Source organism: Carassius carassius, chromosome 10 (assembly GCF_963082965.1).
Source record: "Carassius carassius chromosome 10, fCarCar2.1, whole genome shotgun sequence".
Taxonomy (NCBI): domain Eukaryota; kingdom Metazoa; phylum Chordata; class Actinopteri; order Cypriniformes; family Cyprinidae; genus Carassius; species Carassius carassius.
In genome coordinates, this window is record NC_081764.1 from 23653811 (window position 1) to 23675328 (window position 21518).

The window sequence follows — 21518 nt, forward strand, 5'->3', positions numbered from 1 at the left end:
TTTTCCTCCCATAGAAAACCATCATAAGGCTTAACGTGTTATTAAACGACTTGCATTCATAATCAGGGATCATCGTTTTTTTTTGTACATAGTATACTTTATTAGTATAATGTTTAGTGAATTTGGTTTTTAAAAAATCACTGTCTTAGTACATTAAGCCACATTAAGCATTTTCTTATAACGGTTTTCTATGGGAGGAAAAGGCTTAACGTGTTATTAAACGAGTTGCATTCATATTCAGGGCTCATCTGATTTTTTTATAGATCGTATACTTTATTAGTATGATTTTTAGTGAGTTTGGTCTGTTAATATCACTGTCTTAGTACATTAAGCCATGTTAAGCATTTTTCGCGGTAAGCATTTTAGAGTGTCCCCTGTCATCCAGCGCAGCTGCCCCTTCAAGCATCAGGTCGCGGGGCAACATCAAAAAGAACAGCTGAGACCAGCCGACAGTTAGGAGTAGCTGAAGCCTTTGCGAAATCTGTAAAATACAGCCGTGAAAGTAACAGGCATGCCTGCTGAAGTCACGGACAACCTCCGCGTCAGTGCCCACACCCAAGAGAGCATGAGCAGATAACAAGCTCACACGCTTTCTGCTTCAGGAGTGCATCGATTCCAACACGAATCCACTGTCCTGGTGGGCCAGTGGTGGTGCGATAATCAGTCTAGATTTCCGCTGCTGTCCAAAGTCGTACGCAAATACATGTGTAATACATGTTAGAACTCTTTGATTTCTTTTAAAAAAATGTATTGGAAAACGCATGTTCTTGTTGCTGTTTGGTATTTAACAATAAACAAAAATGTTTTAAAACGTGTCTCTCTGTCAGTTAATACAGCAACAATATATGCTACATAACTCAACGATAGCGCTTTGTATGCAGCAAAATCAGGATCAATTAGGTATGTTAAAAAAAAAAAAAAAACGGCGGTAATACTGCATATTGAGCCACCCATAATAACCGCAGGGGAAATTTTCTTAACCGCGACAGCCCTAATGCTAATCTCAGTCTTAAGGCTTTATCCCATATCAGGACGAAATAAACTGTTGTGCAAATTCATTCCTACCAGTTAAAGATGAGCAAATTCAGTTTCTTTTCAAAGCAGGAAGAATTAACGCAAGAGTTTCAGAGGGTTTTTTTAGTAGGTGGCTCACCACTCCAACTCCACCATTGCAGATAAAGGAAGAGTTGAGACAGTTCGGGAATTATTCACACATCAGTCGATTCATCCTGGGCAAATAAAGCAAGGGAACTCACATGGAACAAGAGCAGAAAAATCCTGGCCAAGGAACTCATTCTTTGAAAAGAACCACAACCGTGAGCAATTTATAAGTTTCCGTTCTGAAAACCGTTCTGGTGCGACCAGTGACCAAGTGCTGTTAGCAGCACTCTGCCGGTTTTCTGACAATTCTGCGTTACCCAAAAAGGATTTCACAAACCAAATGACAGAAATGCTGCCTCTGCCACTTTAATTACTGAGCACATTGGTTCCAATGACACAGATTCCACGGACATTATCTCAGAGACTGTCCCGAATAAGATCTAACCCGACAGTAGTTAAGGGGTTACTGTCGGGTGGGATAGCTATGAATAAATCCTCGTCAGCCACTCTTCTCTCGGTAAGACTGCAATGGGCAACAGGATCTCACTGCTGTTCAACATGTCAGACGAGTGCTCCAGAGTGTGCTCGGGAATGGGCTTTTTGTCAAGGCGGAGAAATGCGTGTTTCTTGCACAGTCTGTTCCATTCTTGGGGTATATCGTTTCATCTGAGGAGGTGCGCATGGACCCTGACAAGGTTAAGGCTGTGGTAGATTGGCCAATCCCAGACTCTCGTAAGGCCCTGCAGAGATTTCTGGGATTTCTGCAATTTCAGCCAACTAGCCACTTATCTGACTGCCTTGACCTCCACCAGAACGACATTTAGGTGGTCAAATGCAGCTGAGGCTGCATTTTCCTACCTTTAAGAGTCACTTTGTTTCAGCTCCCATCCTTATAGCCCCTGATCCGTCACGTCAGTTCGTGGTGGAGGTCGATGCATCAGAGGTGGGGGTAGGAGCAGTCGCGGACGATAAGATGCATCCTTGCGCATTTTTTCTCATGGATTATTGACTGCCGAACGTAATTACGATATTGGTAACAGGGAGTTGTTGGCAGTCAAATTAGCATTGGAGGAATGGTGCCACTGGTTAGAAGGGTCGGTGGTACCTTTTATCGTCTGGACCGATCATAAGAACTTGGAATACATCAGGTCCGCCAAACAACTTAACTCCAGGCAGGCTCGGTGGACTCTTTTTTTCGGTCGTTTCAAATTCTCTCCTTCGTAGCAGCAGAAAAATGACACAAAGGTTAGTGTTTCAAAAGTAGGTATACGTTACGTCTTGGAATCCATGGGACATGGGACAAGCAGGGGACTGTAGCATGAGGTCTGTTCCTGTTGGAGGCTTGACATTGAACTGGGGCTGGGGTGAGTGCTTTATAGTGCTTTGATGATGTTGCTGATGGTGAACAGGTGAGGGTGATTAATACTCAGGGAAGTGTGATCGCTGGGACCGGGCTTGATTGGTCCCTGGTCTCTGACAGTGTGTGTGCATTTTCGATGGGATATATGCAGAGCACTAATTCTGTGTATGAGTCACCATACTTGGCCACATGTCATGTCACTTTATTTGGCTTGCCTAAGCATAACCTTTTTAACTAATTGCAAATAAGACACTGGATTCAAAATCAACCATTGGCATCATTCCACTTACATAGATGAAAAAAAAACCTATTTGAAGACCGACATATCAGACATACCTCTACAAAAGGCTTAACATCTTCCATATGCAACATTCTTATTAAAAATCTCCCAGCATACCAAAGATTTTGAGTATTCTTATGTTGATAGTGATTTTTGTTCTCTTCTAGGAAGGTCACAAACTGTATTGGTATCCACCAAACACAGGTAAATTAAATTTAACATCTTACACAGAACATATTACACCCCCTATAATTCACTTAGTGGTGAGATTTCTCCTATGTGTCAAAGATAATTAAATATCTACTGAGACTCTTCTTCATATTCTCTGGAGTTGTCTAGTCTTGGAAACATTTTGGAAGCGTGTTATTGCAACAATTTATGAAATATCAAATAATCATATTGATCCTGATCCTAAAATGTGGATATTAGGTGATATTAGCTCACTTCATATGACCTATCACCAGGGGCCACCACACTCAAAACTGTAGTTTTTAATATTTTTTTTTCTTAACAAGAAATCTCTCTATGACTACATCAGCTCTCTCTATACACTTCAGCTTCACCTTAGCAATCAGGCACGAGTCAAATGAGCGTGTAAAAGCTACAGCAGCCAAATGAGCTTCAGTAGAACAACTGTGAACTGATGAGATTTTGTTAGAATATATTTCAGTAAAACACACTTTCCTGTCCCATCAGCCGTTTTACTATGTTCATGGCGCACACTCTTCAACAGTGAGCATACATACCTAGTTCTGTCGTCAGCTAAATCATGAAATTACAAAAAAGTTACTAATGCATACTAAAATATATGTGGCAATACGAGATCACAATATAATGCACACGCTGATATGTATTTTTTATTTGTAGTTTAATGCACAAATAAATGTGAGCACAGTGCACTTATATTAGAAAATATTCAAAAATGAAAATTTAAATGCACACAAAAAAAACTCATTTATACCCATTTATTTCTACTGTTGACTTTTGGACTTTTTCATATCTCATCCATGAGAATGCAATATTGGAGAGCAAGCATTTGGGAGTTTTGAGAAGCTAAATGAGCAATAAAGCTATAGTGAGCCCCTTTATTAAAATACTTGTAGGTGAGGAATAATACAAACATTTTCATATTCACTCAGTATTACTTGATCTTATTCACAAATATCTCAGTAATAAATAAAGCAGCCCAGTACATTATAGTCAAATTCATTTTTATATTGAAATAATGAAGATTTCTGTGCCATCCCAGACTGGATACTGGCCACCCCTATAAAAAGTCCTGTCTCCGCCACTGATTATCACAAAGGTCATTTTATTTTGCTTGCAAGCACTGCAGCAAAAAAAAAAAAAAAAAAAAAAAAAAAATATATATATATATATATATATATATATTTTTTTTTTTTTTTTTCCCTCAAAAACTGAAAATCTGAGAATCCCCCAGACCAAAAACACTGGATTAATGAGCTTGTATCTTATAGGATATCGAGTTGGGTTGGTGCACCACTGTAATTCTGGTGAATTTACACGGTAACTCCTCAGGAACTGTCCACAATATAAAGCGTAACATTCTGGACACCAACCACAATTTATATGTAAAGCATAACTTACAGCCAGCTGCTGTGTAACATCAGAGTAATTACATGATAAATCTAATGCAAAATGTGACAATTTCATTACCAAAAAAGTGCTGTTAGTCCTGTTACACATTTGTACTTAAATTTTTTTTTTTTTTTTAGATTTTCAAAAGAACACACACACACACACACACATACACAAATAAAAATAAACCAGAACCTAACAAAACAGAGATACATATAAGAAACATATTCTGTCAGCACTACTTACATCTAAGATTAATACTTTACATGACATAGTAATACCCTAGATACGAGTACTTATGATTCTAAGGGGATACATCTTACTACCTAATAAACAGGTCACACATCAATTCTACAACTCTTTGCCAGGCCTGTACTGTTCTTTGTTTAGCTTTATTGAATCTAGCTAAAGAGCATTCCATATTAACTATATGTTGCATATTCAATAAACACAGTCTTGAGAAGTCTGCCTTAGCGTCCCACCATGTGTGATTGCTGTTTTCTTTGCAGTAGTGAAACATGAAAAAGAGTCATTTTGTCCATTGTGCCAAGGTTCAAAGAAGAGTCATCATTAAGAAAGCACAGGCAAGGATCTGAAGTGATCTTACAGTTAATCAATTCCGCGGACAAACTTGAGTCCAAAAATGACTGATTACTGAACATTTCCAAAACATATGATACAATTTTACAATAAACAATATGAAACAATTTTATGTCTAACAACTTCTCCAATAACCAAAATACACTCTTCCAAGTTTGCTGCGGACACCACTTTAACTTTAAGGTGTGCCACATTAATGAACCAAAAGCATCAGTTTTGAGCTGGGTTGTTGACAGCCAAAAAACAACAAACTAAGTCTTTGTTCATAGGAACTATAACAAGAAAAAAGATGAAAGAATGCTACAGCGGACACAACTCAAACTCATTACACTCTCATGAGTGAAATGAGAAAGTCATGCATGCATACAGAACAAAAGAGAGCATGTAGCTTTATAAAGAAAAATAAAGAAAGGGAGATGCCATTAATGACTTGAATCTGGCCTATGGCCTTTAACATGAATTTAATAAAAAAAACATTGATAAGTACTAATTATAACACTTTCATTTTAAAAGAAAGAGAGCAAAGAAAATTCAAATGATCATAGAACATTATTATTAACTTCAGTCTAGCCAGAGTTCAAAACTCCAGTGTTTCAGCAATGACTCATCTGAATGCCTCTGATTGGTTATTGCATTCATAAGCTCAACAGAATCATGTTTGATTGGTTATAATGAGCAACGCGAGTGTCTCTGGCTCAGCACCAGCCATGTAGATTTGTGAGATGTGAGATGTGTGTTAGAAATGTCATGATTTTATCACGATTCTTTGTTATGTTGGGTTTTTCTATTTTGCAAGCTGTTTGAGCATTGCAGCCAAACTAATTTCCCTATTATAAAGAAAAAGCTTGTTACTTTAAGGTAACAAAATATGAAAAAGTATGGTGGATATTTATGCCAAAGTGGGCGAAGATAAAATAAAAAAAAAATAAAAAAATCTTTGTCCTTATTTTATCTTTGTTATAAAAAATAAAATAAAACATAGAACAAATACACATAAATATACAAATAAAAATAAGCAGTGTTTTATTTTCAGGTACAATAGTATTTAGCAGGAGCATTCAAAAAAATTGAATGAATAAATAAAAATAAAACACTACTGTGACGAGTGGGGCGGGGCCGAATTTCCAACAACTCCACTGGCCTTGACCCGTTCCCACTGCTCTTGGCCCCCGCCCCACTCATCACAACTATATACATTGATTCCTATTAAAGCAACTGTTTTAAAGTTTCCTTCCTCTGCTAAACATAAACTCTATTTGGAAAGAAGGTGGAAAAGCAAAACAGTTGCTGGTTCACAGTGACTTCCATAGTATTTTTTTCCCCTACTATCAAAGTCAGTGTGGACCAGCAACTGTTTAGTTATCCAGATTCTTCAAAATATCTTCCTTTGTGTGCAGCACAATAAAGAAATTAATATAGGTTTGGGAAAACCTGTAAGTGAATAAACAATGACAGTAATGAAACTTTAGGGTGAAATATCCCTTTAATTACAGTCAGCAGCATGTAGCCTACTGTCCCTTTAAGACCTGCATGCATCTAATATACAGACATGCATTGGTTTCTTTCAGTTGTTTACTTTCATTTTAGACATAACCAACTGAGGCTATACATAAACCTTGTGTGTTTTGACAGTATTAATAAAAAACATAACTTAGTTCAGTAATCAGGCACAGTTTGAAGGGCTTTACCGTGCACGCGATTTTAGTGCGCTCAGAAAAAATGCACGTCAGAACAGCACATGAATGAAACATTTAAATAACCAGTAAGGCTTTAAAGAAAAAATATATATATACTTTTGTGAATAAGTGCAGTGTACCGTGAGAGTAACTCTATCGCTGAGTTAACACTGATGTTAATGTATATCGCATTATATTAATTCCGCGGCGCCAGAACTTCAGCCAGGGGCGGCACCAGAGAATTTTGAATGAGGGGGTGCTACATAATTGACAGGGGGAGCTGGGCAATTCAGGACTCCAGACTTATTATTCCCACTGGTCACTCTTATGTGACAAACTTTCTCAGTTGTTCTCTGGAGCACTGTTTTTTTGTTGTTGTTGTTTTTAGTTTTTTTGTTTTTTGTTAAAACATGGGATTAATCATTGCATGCTGATGAACTTTTATCATAGTTTATACTGTAGTTAGGCCTATATGGAAACGAAAGTGGTTAACATTCAACCTGTTCTTTTTCATCAGTAGTATTATTTGTGATTTGAATTTTGGCTCTGTTATATCGGATGTTTTCACTTTCGATTTTGCGATCTTGTCACGTTTTAAAATAAAAGATAATTAGCCTACAACTATACACCTTTAACTTATTAAGACTAAAACAAAAGATGGATTAATTGTTATGTTTTCATTAAAAAAGCACAACAACATTAAAACAAGATACAATGACAATCTAGCTTACAAAATGTTTATTAACAAAAACTAATAAGATGAGGCATGGCATAGACTACACCACATGCTGTATTACAGGATGCATCTCAATAAATTAGAATGTCGTGGAAAAGTTCCTTTATTTCAGTGATTCAACTCAAATTGTTAAACTTGTGTATTAAATCAATTCAATGCACACAGACTGACGTAGTTTAAGTCTTTGATTCTTTTAATTGTGATGATTTTGGCTCACATTTAACAAAAATTTACCAATTCACTATCTAAACAAATTAGAATATGGTGACATGACAATCAGCTAATCAACTCAAAACACCAGTTTACTGAGCCATCAAAATGGTCTCTCAGTTTGGTTCACTAGGCTTTTTTGCTGCCTGCGCTCGTGCTGATGCAGTGAAACCAGGCTCTACACTCGAAGCGCTGCAGAGTTCAAACGAGTTGCCGATTGTTGTTACACATATGCAAAAGAAATGGCAGCGCTTATGAGTTGAACACCTATTTTCATACTGTCTACTGTTGAACAACGCGGTAGTCACGCCAGGGCAACCGCTCACAAAATGTAGTCACATAGGCAGAAAAAAACAGTTGCATTTTGGAGTCCTGCAATTAAATATAACCAAAACAGGCAACTATTTTTTTTTTATGGGGGGATGCTATGGGGGTGCTGAAGCACCTGCTAGCCCCTCCCTAGCGCGATAGAATATGCACAGTAGCACAATACAAGGTTATTTATTAAAAAGCAGATCGTGGAGACATTTTTATTATACACGATCAAAAATCTTCATATTGCACACTCGTACCCTCTTCTGAAATCACGGACCGAGGGCAGACCAGATCACAAGGGCACTTTAGCGTCGGACCTCATTCTGAGTATGGTCAGCATACTTGGCTGTATGTCACATAACTTTGTCACTTTGTCAAAGGAGGAAGGGCTTACTTTTTGTTTTATACTATTGTTTCCAGAAGAACATTTCAATAAACAGTTGTTAACAAAAAAAAGAAAAAAAAGAAAAGAAAAAAAATCCCTGTTAAGTCCCATGCAAAGCATGTAGGGAACTGCAAATGATTTCAACATTAAAAATTATTTTTGAGCACTTACTTACAATCTAATAGACTGCACATAGAAAATTACATTATTATAAAAGCAAGAATATACATTTTAGGATGTAAATAAAATGTTATCATGTAATCATAAATAATATGATTGAGTAAATCTGTACTCAATAAATATATTTTCCTTAAATACAAGCCAAAATATTACTTAAATATAAAACTAAAAACCTTTTGTTAGTCAATGTTTAGATTACTTACTATAGAGACATATTTTAATATCATCATATTTCTGTTATGTACCATAAAAATTATGTTAATAATAATAATAATAATAATAATTATTATTATTATTATTGATTAGACCACTTAAAAAATATAATTTAAATAAATGTACATTCAAGAAAAGTAAGATAGCAATAGTCTTGAAGACAAGTTCCATTTTGTAATGTTATGTTTTTCACCTAGTAGTTCCAAGTGACACACCCAGTGGGTAACCAAACACTATAAATGTCAATAAATAATACATGTGAAAGATCACAGTACCTATTGTTCCTGTAACTTGTCTGAGGTAACAAAATATGTTCATTTGCTAAAAATCTAAAGAAAATCCAGAAAGGTATCTTTAAAAATGCACATACCTTTTTAAAAGATAATAATGCAGCTCCAGCTTTTTTTCTGTATTACTGTGACAGTACTTCTGAGCATAAACCTCCTCAACAACTTTCTTCAAGCTACTAAAAGCTGCATTGTGAAGGAGTGTGCAAACACCTTTCCTGTTTCCTGAGTGAGCTTCCTGTACATTCCTTTTCTTTACACCTTTTAACATAACAAGCAGGAGGTCAGTGTGAGAATAAAAGGCTGACCTAGGAGTTTAAAGGTTAACACAACACTTTAAAGCAGTTTGTGATATATTGATATTGTGTGATGATGTGATATTCCGTCGGACTAACAGGCTTTGTAAGTACAATTAACCCCTCTTAACCAAACTGCTCCTTATTTCATTGTTCATGATTTTTGTACCTGGGGCTTGTCCTTGCTTATTATGTTATCCAAGCTGTTTTAGTAGAATTTCAGAATATGCTGTTTAGCTTAGTGTGGCAACAATAACTGCCGTAGCATTATGGCAAATCATGATTTTATCATGAAAAAGTAGGGAATATTTTCTTTTAAAAATATCTAATTTATGGTAGCCGTGATCGACACAACGCAGCACAACAGCAACCCAACCCAAAACAATTTGACAAAACCAAGGTATTATCACCAAACGCAATTCAATTACCCAAAAACAAAACAGTGTGCAATCAAATTCTGTTGTGTTTTAGGATAAAAGAAACATTGTCATAATTTGAATTATTTCCAGTCGGGCAATCATGCAGTAATGGGGTGACCATATGAGCCATTTTCCCAGGACGCATCCTTGCCAGGATTTATATATTGCCTAAAACATCCAAAGTAGTTTGACCAATAACATGCTGTCACGCTGTCTGGTCTCTGTTTCCCTGGGTGTCCACTAGTGGGCTCACTTCCCCTTAGGCACCTCACAGTAGGCACTACAATTCCCACTAGCCTTGTCCCTTCATCACAGTAATTGCACTCCTGTTAATTCCACCAGGTGCCTTCACTTATGAGTCATTAGCCTCCCCATATTAACCAGTCTTTTCCTGTTTTCTGCATGGAGTCCTTTCCTTATGTTTCCTTCTGTTTCCTTCCGTACCCAGTCTTCTCGTCTTCCGAGTTCCTTGCATTCCGAGTTCCTGTTCCTGTTTCCATTCCTGTTTGTTTATTTGGACTGTATTCTGGTTTTGACCCTGGCATGTTTGGATTACGATTTTGGATTACCCCAATAAAAACTACCTGCAATTGGAACTCTCTCTCCCTGTGTTTCTCTGGGTCACGATCGTCACAGAAGGACTCCATCCACTAAGATCCAGCAGTATGTTTTTTGATGTTTCCTCCCCAGTCACCGAGCGGGAGAGAAAGAAGTGTTTTGAGGGAACCCGTCTGGTCGTGTTTCGTGGGACCAGGGGAGGTCGCAGAGGAGTGAGTGGTCGAGAGGAGGTTCGGCATTGCTCTCCACCATGGCCCCCCTTCGACCCTGGGTTCGCGAGGGACGGATCGGAGCCACCGTCTCACCATTGCGGACGGAGAGGGGAGAGGAGCCGCATGTCTGCTGAGCCAGCGCTGCTACACAAGATGGCCACCAGCCCAGTGCCGCTGCACAAGATGGCCGCCAGCCCAGCGCCGCTGCGCAGAATGGCCGCCGGCCCAGCGCCGCTGCCCAGGATGGCCGCCAGCCCAGCGCCGCTGCCCAGGATGGTCGCAAGTCCAGCGCCACCGCACAAGATGGCTGCCAGCCCAGCACCACGAGGCAAGATGGATGCCAACCCAGCACCACAGCACAAGGTGGTCGCCAGCCCAGTGCCACGATGCAAAATGGCCGCCAGTCCAGCATCACAACGGCAGAGATGGCCGCCAGCTCAGTGCCACAGCACAAGATGGCCGCTAGCCCAGCGCCACTGCCCAAGATGGCCGCCGGCCCAGCGCCACTCCCCAAAATGGCCACCGGTCCAGCGCCACGGCCCAAGATGGCCATCGGTCCAGCGCCACGGCCCAAGATGGCCGCCAGTCCAGAGCTATGGCACAAGATGGCTGCTTGTCCAGCGCCTCTGCACAGAATGACAGCCACAGTTGACCCTTCAGAATCGAGTGAGGTGCTCGTGGACCTTCCAGAGTTGAGTCAGGTTCCCGTTGACCCTCCAGAGTCGAGTCAGGTTCCCGTTGACCCTCCAGTGTCGAGTCAAGTTCCCGTTGCCCCTCCAGAGTTGAGTCAGGTTCCCGTTGACCTTCCAGAGTCGAGTCAGGTTCCCGTTGACCTTCCAGAGTCGAGTCAGGTGCTCGTGGACCCTCCAGAGTCGAGTCAGGTGCTCAGTGACCCTCCAGAGTTAGGGCTAGTCACCGTGACCTTCCAGAGTCAGGGCTAGTCACCGTTGACCTTCCAGAGTCAGGGCTAGTCACCGTTGACCTTCCAGAGTCAGGGCTAGTCACCGTTGACCTTCCAGAGTCAGGGCTAGTCACCGTTGACCTTCCAGAGTCAGGGCTAGTCACCGTTGACCTTCCAGAGTCAGGGCTAGTTACCGTTGACCTTCCAGAGTCAGGGCTAGTCACCGTTGACCTTCCAGAGTCAGGGCTAGTCACCGTTGACCTTCCAGAGTCAGGGCTAGTCACCGTTGACCCTCCAGAGTCAGGACTAGTCACCGTTGACCCTCCAGAGTCAAGACTAGTCACCGTTGACCCTCCAGAGTCAGGACTAGTCACCGTTGACCCTCCAGAGTCAGGACTAGTCACCGTTGAACCTCCAGAGTCAGGACTAGTCACCGTTGACCTTCCAGAGTCAGCGCTAGTCACCGTTGACACTCCGGAGTCAAGCCAAGTCACCAGTAAAATTCATGGACAAAGGCAAGTCACCAATGATCTTCATGGGCAAAGTCCAGTCACCAGTATTCTTCATGAACAAAGTCAAGTCACCATTGATCTTCATGGGCAAGGTCAAGTCACCAGTGTTCTTCATGGGCAAGGTCAAGTCACCGACTATCTTCATGGGCAAAGGCAAGTCACCATTGATCTTCATGAAAAAAGGCAAGTCACCATTGATCTTCATGAACAAATGCAAGTCACCAATGATCTTCATGAACAAATGCAAGTCACCAATGATCTTAATGAGCAGAGTCAGGCCACCAATGATCTTCATGAGCAGAGTCAAGTCAGCATTGATCTTCTGGAATCCAGTCTAAACACCTTGGGATTACCAGAGTCTCTCCACATCTCTGTGGAACTACCAGAGCCTCCCCACGTCTCTGCTGAACTAACAGAGCCTTTCCATGTCTCTGCTGAACTACTAGAGCCTCTCCTCGTCTCGGCTGAACTACCAGAGTCTTTCCTCGCCTCTGCGGAACTTCCAGAGCCTCGTCACGTCTCAGCCGAACTCTCTGAAAGCTCGACTGATCCTGTCGTGATCACGGAGGCTACCCTTAACTTGTTCATGTTCTCTGTTTTAGACTTGCCTAACCAGACTTGCTCTCCTGTTAATTTGATCCCACTGTGGTGGTCTTCTGCACCGCCCTGGTGGGCTTCTGTCCCGACCGCATGGATGCGGTGGTCTTCTGCTCCGCCCTGGGGGGCTTCTGTCTCGACCGCACGGATGTGGTGGTCTTCTGCTCCGCCCTGTTGGGCTTCTGTCTCGACCGCACGGATGTGGTGGTCTTCTGCGCCGCCCTGGGGGGCTTCTGTCTCGACCGCACGGATGTGGTGGTCTTCTGCTCCGCCCTGGGGGGCTTCTGTCGCGACCACACGGATGTGGTGGTCTTCTGCTCCAGCCTGGTGGGCTTCTGTCTCGACCACACGGATGTGGTGGTCTTCTGCGCCGCCCTGGTGGGCTTCTGTCTCGACCGCACGGATGTGGTGGTCTTCTGCGCCGCCTGGGTGGGCTTCTGTCCCGACCGCACGGATGCGGTGGTCTTCTGCGCCACCCTGGTGGGCTTCTGTCTCGACCACACGGATGTGGTGGTCTTCTGCTCCGCCCTGGTGGGCTTCTGTCTCGACCACACAGATGTGGTGGTCTTCTGCTCCGCCCTGGTGGGCTTCACGTTAATAGTAAAGATTTATGCTCGTATGTGACAGTATAATCGTAAATATGTATGTTAGTATGTGACAGTATAATCGTAAAGATGTATTACTTTTCAAATTGCCATAATGGGCGTGCTAATGTTGTTTTCCTCAGCGTCTCAGCATAATGACAGAGAAATGGGCTCCTATAATGCATTGATAATATTAGCATAAGTCCATGTGAGCTAATGTTATGTTACTTTGCACAAACATGCATATCTTTGTTCGACTGTCATGAATATATGAAATGTCCATTGACATCAACTACAAGTAAGCCAAGCATAGATGAATCTTACCTGTCCAGGAGAAAATTTGCAACGTTGGTGTCTGTGTTCAAATTCTTCTCTGTTTTCAGCCGTCTCCATCTTTCAAAAGCATCTCCAATACAAATTCTGGTTTTATTTCGGACTTTGTCACAACGAATTTCTGAATTATAACGAGGTCTTTTTGATTTAGTAACATTAGACATTTTTATCCGACTGGAGTTAGGGTAGGTTACAGCAAAGCTGGCAGTGATGTGTTGTTCGTGAAAGAATCGTTCTTGTTCACGCAATCCACTGACTCATATTTCTCGTTCACTGAAGTTCCTCCCTCCACAGCAGCGCGATGCTATTAGCAGTGCTATTCAATGAATGAGTTTCATATGAGTCTGAACGAGATCTAGAGATCTTATCGTTCGTGAATGAAATGACTGAACTGGTACCCATGTCGTTCGTGAATGACTTGAATGATTTAGTACATCTCGTTCGTGAATGAAATGACTGAACTGGCACACATGTCGTTCATGAATGAGTTGAATGAACGGATACGCCTTTCGTGAATGAAATGAACTGGTATAGCTTATCTCGTTCGTGAGCGAAATGAATGAGAGTAAACCGGGTTAGTCTGCCATTTAGCATGTCAGTCTCACAAAATGCAAAGCACAGTTAGGGGTACTGTGAACATACGCTTGTTTTGGTATTTAGCATACAGAATTCCATGTTTATTCCCCGATTTATGAATGTGAATATATAATATACAACCTATCTGACCAAACAATTTAATGCTAATTTGGCAAGAAAACATTGTGCTTTGTTGATCTGAACAAGTTAATTCGACTTTATATATTGAATGCGATTATGCACACATTTTAATAAAGCCAGATCAGTTTTTGACTTTCGCCAATTACGTTCGTTGACTTAAGACATAACACACATAATACACTCTCTTTTGCCACCTGCTGGCATATTTTGTGTAATACTAAGAAATGAAAACTGAACGAATCAATAAAGGATTCTGAACAAATCATTTTGGTGAACTGAAAATGAACCAATCTCTTGAAAGAATCATAATTTCCACCACTAAAAGCTGGCAACACAGATCCCGAAACACTACTGACTTCGTGATTGGTAGATAGGTGGAGGGAGGCGCGTCAGGCCAAAACACAAAATGACAACATCAGTTGAGGGCTGCAAGTCCACTTTTTAAATGACAAAATCCTGGCTGGACTACTTTTGTCAGTGATATAAGTATTTGAAATGAACATGATTTCTTAATGTCTAGTGACACATCAGGGCCATTTTATGATTAATTGAAATATATTTCTTACATACAGCTCCTTTAAAATCAATCCGATACTTTACTGGAAGCCAGTGAAGCAATGAGAGCTCTGGAGTAATGTGCTCCCGCTTCTTCCTGCCGCTTAAAAGATGAGCTGCTGCATTCTGTACAAGCTGCAGACGATAGAGCTCAGACTTCCCAATGCCTGTATACAAGGAGTTGCAGTAATCGAGGCGAGAGGTAATAAAAACATGAATAACTTTTTCTAGGTCAGTCTGTCTCAGATATGGTTTGACTTTAGCTATCAGTCTAAGCTGAAAAAAGCTAGACTTAACCACAGCACTGATCTGCTTATCCAGTTTAAAAGCACTGTCAACAATCACTCCAAGATTCCTGGCATGGGATCTTAAATGAGGTGCTAGTTGGCCAAGGGAGCTGGTAAGAACCTGAACCAACTCTGGACGACCAAACAAGACAACCTCCGTTTTATTCTCATTAAGTTTTAAAAAGTTTAGGTCCATCCATGTCTTAATATCGCTCATGCAGTTTATCACGGCCTGCAAAGATTCTTATTCTTGAACCTTTATCGGTAGATACACCTGCACATCATCAGCGAAGCAGTGGAAGGAGATGCCATGCTTCCTGAATATGAATCCCGATGGGAGCATATACAGGGTGAATAGGAGTGGACCCAGAACTGACCCCTGCGGTACCCCACAGGTCAGAGGGGCCACTGAGGAGGACAACTGTCCCATTTGTACAGAAATTGATCTGTCTGTTAAATACGACTCAAACCACTTTAGGACAGTGCCTTTTAAGCCAACACAGTACTCTAAGCGCCACAGAAGAATTTTATGATCAACTGTGTCGAAGGCTGCAGTCAAATCAAGCAGAATTAGAATGCAGAAAAACTGCAGAAAAGCCTCACACAAGCTAGAAGAAGGCTCCATACAGACAGCATCACCAGAGTTCGCCAGTGAATAAAATACATTAAAAAGAACCTGAGGCTTATGAGCATTTTTTGACAAAAGTGAGGAGAAATATTCAGTTTTTGCAGTTTTTACAGCCTGCTGATAATTAATAAGACTGTCCTGAAGGAGTTCCCTAGAAATTTGAAGATTGTCCTTTTTCCATTTTCTCTCCGCCTGTCTACATGTGCGCCTGAGCGCATGAGTAGACTCATTCAGCCAGGGCTCCGTCTGTGGCTTTATGCGCTTTATAGTCATGGGTGCGATCAAATCTAAAATCTTAGTACACTGCGGTCATTAAGATCATCCAGAGAGTATAAAAAAGAGTCTTTAAAAATAGCACAAAACAACTGTGGAGTTCCAGAATTAAAAACACGGAGACTGCGCAGAGGAGCTGCGCTTAGAGAGGGAGCAGGCACAGAGAGGGAGAATAGAACAGGTCGGATAAAAGTGTGTGGCCGATCTCAGTTATCTGTATGTCCAGCCCATATGACAGCACAAGATCCAAAATATGACCCTTTTCATGCGTGGGCTCGCGAACAGACTGCATAAGGTCAAAAGAGTCAATTACATTCATGAAGTCTTTGACCAGAGGTCTGTTCTCACAATACAAATGTATATTAAAATCGCCAACAGTCAAAAAGTGGTCATATTTAAGAGTGTCACCCGATACAAAGTCTGCAAATCCCGAACAAAGTCTTTGTTGAATTTTGGTGGCCGATAGACCACCGCACAGAGAAAAGTTCCCGAATGCTTTACCTAAAAAGAGTTGCAGCTCAAAGCTGGAGTAGCCTGCAGTTGAAGATTGTTGACGGCAAAAAGTAGATTTAAAAATGGATGTCAGTCCTCCACCTTTACCGGTAATATGAGGGGAGTTGAAGTAGTTGCATCCAGGGGGAAGAAGCTCCGATAAAGGAGCAAGATCACCTTCACGGAGCCAGGTTTCCGTCAGGAACATAAAATCCAAATGGCGTGCGATAAAGAGATCGTTCAGTGAAAACGTTTTGTTTGTGACAGATCTCACATTCAGCAGAGCCAGATTTAAAGTAAGAGTGTCAGATGCGGACAGGACATGCTTCAGGGAGCGGAGGTTCCGACGATCCACACCTCTTCTCCTAGTCGGTACACAATTGCATTTTACCACATCTTCTGCGCCGTCTCTTGCAAGCATGATAGAGAGGAGGGCACCTCAGGAAGGCTGGAATACCCTCGAGGCATGGAGGTGGAGGTGAGCTTTTCAGCAGGTCAGGTTTAGTCTGATTGCAGAAGCCTCCAATCTCAAGCAGAATTTGGCGATCATAGGTGAAAAACGATAGTACGTCTTGGCAACATAGGTAAAATAATAATAAATATAGAAAAAAGACAGAGTGGAGTGACAGACGGCCAGCCAAACATCTCAGCGCCATCTTGGATTAGACAATGATCGATCTGAACAGCACAAATCAGCCAAAATCTGGATATTTTAGGCAATATAAAAATCCTGGCAAGGATGTGTCCTGGGAAAATGGCTCAAATGGTCACCCTATGCAGTAATCTTAAATGAATGAATTACTACACGTGCCCGTAAGTTGACTTGTTCGGTTTTTGTCATGGCCACGAAATAATAACTCATGGGAACGTGATAATATGTCGTGGCCACGAGATATTAATTTGTGGGAACTTCATATTAACTCGTGGGAACGTCATATTATGTCGTGGCCATGAGATCATTTTGTCGGGGGAAGGACATCGTGGCTTTTAGATGCTATGTTGAGGGAACAACATCCATTTCTCATGGCCACGACTTCTTATGTTGAGGGAACGACATGTTTTTCTCGTGGCCACGAGTTTAATGCGTAAACAAACCTTCATGACCATAGCAACCCAGGATTATCAGAGATGGATTCATTATATTTTATTTAGAATTCAGTAATTATTATATTAACCATATGCTATGGCTACCGGGCTGTATTACATGCGATCGTCAGCATTCAAATTAAGTTTATCATAAATAAATATGACATAAAGTGCATAATACAATATAAAAACTTTTTTTATCCATCTTGTAAGTTCATTAACTGATAGTATTTCCCACGTAATATGTGTAAATTATTATTATTAGCCTATTATTATTGGTTATATATTTTTTATTTTGTTTATATAATTTTTTTGCTTCAATTTGGATTTCTTTACTTAACATTCTGAATACTTTTATAAATAATAGCATACTGCAAATGCTCGACATTAACATAAAATGTCATAAATGCTGAAATGTAAATGCACAAATTTTATATGTATAAATAATATAATCATTTCCTAATTCAAAATAAAATATAAATGATTCCATCTCTGATAATCCTGGGTTGCTATGGTCACGAAGGTTTGTTTACGGATTAAACTCGTGGCCACGAGAAAATCATTTCATTCCCTCAACATAAGAATTCGTGGCCACGAGAAATGGATGTCGTTCTCTCAACATAGTTCCCACAAGTTAATATGACGTTCCCACAAATTAATATCTCGTGGCCACGACATATTATCACGTTCCCACAAGCTATTATGTCAAGTTATTATGACAAAACTACAGTAAGTGAACCGAACAAGTCACTTTACGGGCACCTAAAATTACAAATGTTACGTACAATGTTCTTATTGTGGACATGGTATTGCAAACCAATTTGGCTGCTATTGAGGTGGGACATAAATAAGTTAAGGGCTGCTGCACATCAAGAGCTGCAGGTAGAGAAAATAAAATGATTTGAGAAGGAAACATTAATGGGGCAAAGGAGGTGGCTATACGGTATATATACGGTAAATATATACCGTATAGACAGAGGTGTGTGTTTTGTTTGTATCTACCAGAGGTGTCAAGTAATGAAGTACCAATATTTCGTTACCTTACTTAAGTAGAAATTTGGGTTATCTATACTTTACTTGAGTAATTATTTTTCAGCTGACTTTTTTACTTCTACTCCATACATTTTCACGCAAGTATCTGTACTTTCTACTCCTTACATTTTAAACTGCTATTTCATTTCAGCCTGTTTTCATTCCGGCTTGTCATCATTCACAAAAAAAAAAAAAAAAAAAAAAAAACCTATCCAGATAAATCGCGCCATCCGGATGGAGTGAATTTGATTGTGGTTGGATGAGAAAAATAAACATACCATTCCAAAAGCCTATTGGTTTGTACGCGACCTGCACATGACACAAATCACATCACACTCCAGCAAGGACAAAGCCAGTTTTGGGTACGTTTATCAAAAAATATATTTCTTAAAAGTAGGGTTGGGTATGAAACCGGTATCCGATCGCCTCAGAGTCAGTCCCCTTAAATTTCATATGAAACCGGCGTCTCCTCTCCGTATTTCCCCTTACGAAAATTAACCATGGTTTTACTACAAATAAAACCAAAAAACCATGGTTACTATAGTTAAACCATGGTAACCACAAATTAACCATGGTTTTGCTAAATTAACCATAGTTTAACCATGGTATTTGTAGTAAATCTGTGGTTATACAAATGGTAGTCAACACGCCAAAAAACCATGGTTTACTACAGTTTTACTATAAAAAAACCATGGTTATTTTTCGTAAGGGTCAGCGCGCTCTTCAATCCGCGGACCGCGAGCGGAGCAGCGCGAGCTGACTCAAACACAAACAGAGGACACAAGGTATGTGTTTATCGATAGATTGTTAGAATATCCGTATCTGGGCAGTTCTTTGTCATAAATACAGTTTACAAAAGGTCACGAAGGAGCAGTCGGTTTCTCATCTAGTGTAAAGTTTTCGCTTGTCACCGCTCATCACTAAACAGCTGTTTCCTCCAGCGACAATCTAGCCCTTAACACATATGAACGCACACATACTTTAATTACACTTATTCAAATATACTTAATTTAATCATACGTACTTTATACATACACTACTGTGCAAAAGTCTTAGGCACGTTAGTATTTTCTCTTATAAGAATGGTGTTCTGCCAGCTATTTATATATTTTGCTGTAGTGTAAGTACTGTATTTTAAAAATGACATTGTTGCTACTTTATAAAGAATGATCATACAGTAATTCACAGAACTAATTAAAGACAGTGACAGACAGCACTCATCTTAACTAAATATCAGATTGAGTGACAGAGATACAGTAGAAACATTTTGTGTGGTTTTGTATTAAATAATGACCCAGATTGTGAAATACATTTATTAGCCTTAGAGTAAGGTAAGCACAACTTGGGAAATGAGTGCATTCAAGGTGAAAGCTATGAATTTATTTAAAATATTTGTAATGTTCTTTAATGTTATCCATAGTTTTTTTGTGGTTCTTTTTTTTTTTAAGTATCGGTTCAGGCACCGTTTAGGCACCGGTACCATTTTAAAAGTATTGAAAAGGCACTGGGCCCTACTAAAAAGGTATTATTTCTCATTACTGGTTCATTTACCAAATGGGTGCTTTCTCTTCTTCCTCCGCAAATTAAGCTACTGTAGGTAGTTCGGTAGCGTGACGTTTTAATAAATTATCGTTTGCGATTGACGACGCGATTGACAATGTTGTGATAAGTAGGCTATACCAATTTTGTAACTCGTTACCCCCCCACACACTGGACATAGCAGATGTATGTACCGAATACAGGAAGGTATCAGGATTATGAGTTATTTTTCATTTTTAGTTTTTGATTAATCACTTGGATTAAACATTCATTTTGACAGCACTATAATGTTTATTGTAAATAGACAACCATACAAGAATAATTGTTACTAAGGTACACCAATGTTTTTGTCCATTGCCCTCGCAGATTCCTGCAGTTAAGCTTGGATGTACATTTACATTCCATTAAAGGTTATTGATGACATGCCTCTGAAGTTTGACTTTTTGCACCATAACAATACTTATAGGCAACTAGTCATCATATCTCTAGTTCTTTGATGTATTTGCATTGTACTAAAATGCGTTCATTTTCAATGGGCATATATGTGGCTGAAAAAGGTAGCCTAGTGCATCCCAAATGTTTCAACATGAACATTTTAATATAACATTATATTCATTATGGCCTATGGCCTTTAGGAAAATGTTTTTTTGAGGAGGTGGGGTAGTGCACAATATGCCCCTGTGGCGCGGCCTAAGCTTTTGTTCTTAATGGCATTTTTTTCCCTTACATTACTTTTACTTTTATACTTTAAGTAGTTTTTTAAACCAGTACTTTTACACTTTTACTTGAGTAAAAAGCTTGAGTTGATACTTCAACTTCTACAAAAGTCTTTTTAAACCCTAGTATATATACTTCTACTTGAGTAATGCATGCCAATACTTTTGACACCACTGGTATCTACAGTATGCAACATTGTGATCATGATTTCATATATTGGATTGTGAGTTTGACATACAGTTGGATTCTGATTGATTATATGTCTGATCAAAAACCTAATTTGCTTGGCGAATGTCTACCCAGTCAACATGTGAGATCATGCAATGATAACAGTGACATCACAGGATCATGCTTTTATCCTCACAGTGTGAGTAATACGTCAGCTCATTGTGAACTCAAACAATCCTCATACTGCGATCCTCACAGTGTGAATAATATGTGAGCTCATTATGAATAAAATTTTGAGCAGGTTGTGAGGAGGCACTTTAAATATCGTTCACTGGGAATACTACATCATCTACATCTTGGATAAGATTCCAAAAAGCTTCACACACATGCAGGTGCATCTCAATAAATTAGAAAGTTGTGGAAAAGTTCATTTATTTCATTAATTCAACTCAAATTATGAAACATGTTGTCACAAGTCGGTAAGGCTCACCAACCAGCCAATCACAGTGCACCCCCTCACCTGAGTATTAATCACCAGCACCTGTTCACGATCATCTCATCAGCTCACCAGCACATATAAGCACACACCTCAGTCACTTCCTTTGTCCGATCTCATAGCCATTACACGGGACCTCTCCTGTATACTGCTACCTGCATGACTCTCCTACCA

The 21518-nt window shown here is 40.1% G+C and overlaps 1 protein-coding gene across 1 annotated transcript in view; it reads right to left on the bottom strand.

Annotated features, from left to right (window-relative positions):
- LOC132151973 (uncharacterized) overlaps positions 1-9110 on the bottom strand; it is an 86281-nt gene extending 77171 nt beyond the window's left edge. The window contains exon 1 of the mRNA XM_059560558.1: positions 9026-9110. The gene's annotated coding sequence lies outside the window, so the exon portion shown is untranslated. The remainder of the gene's footprint in view (positions 1-9025) is intronic.
- Between the last annotated feature and the right edge of the window lie 12408 nt (positions 9111-21518).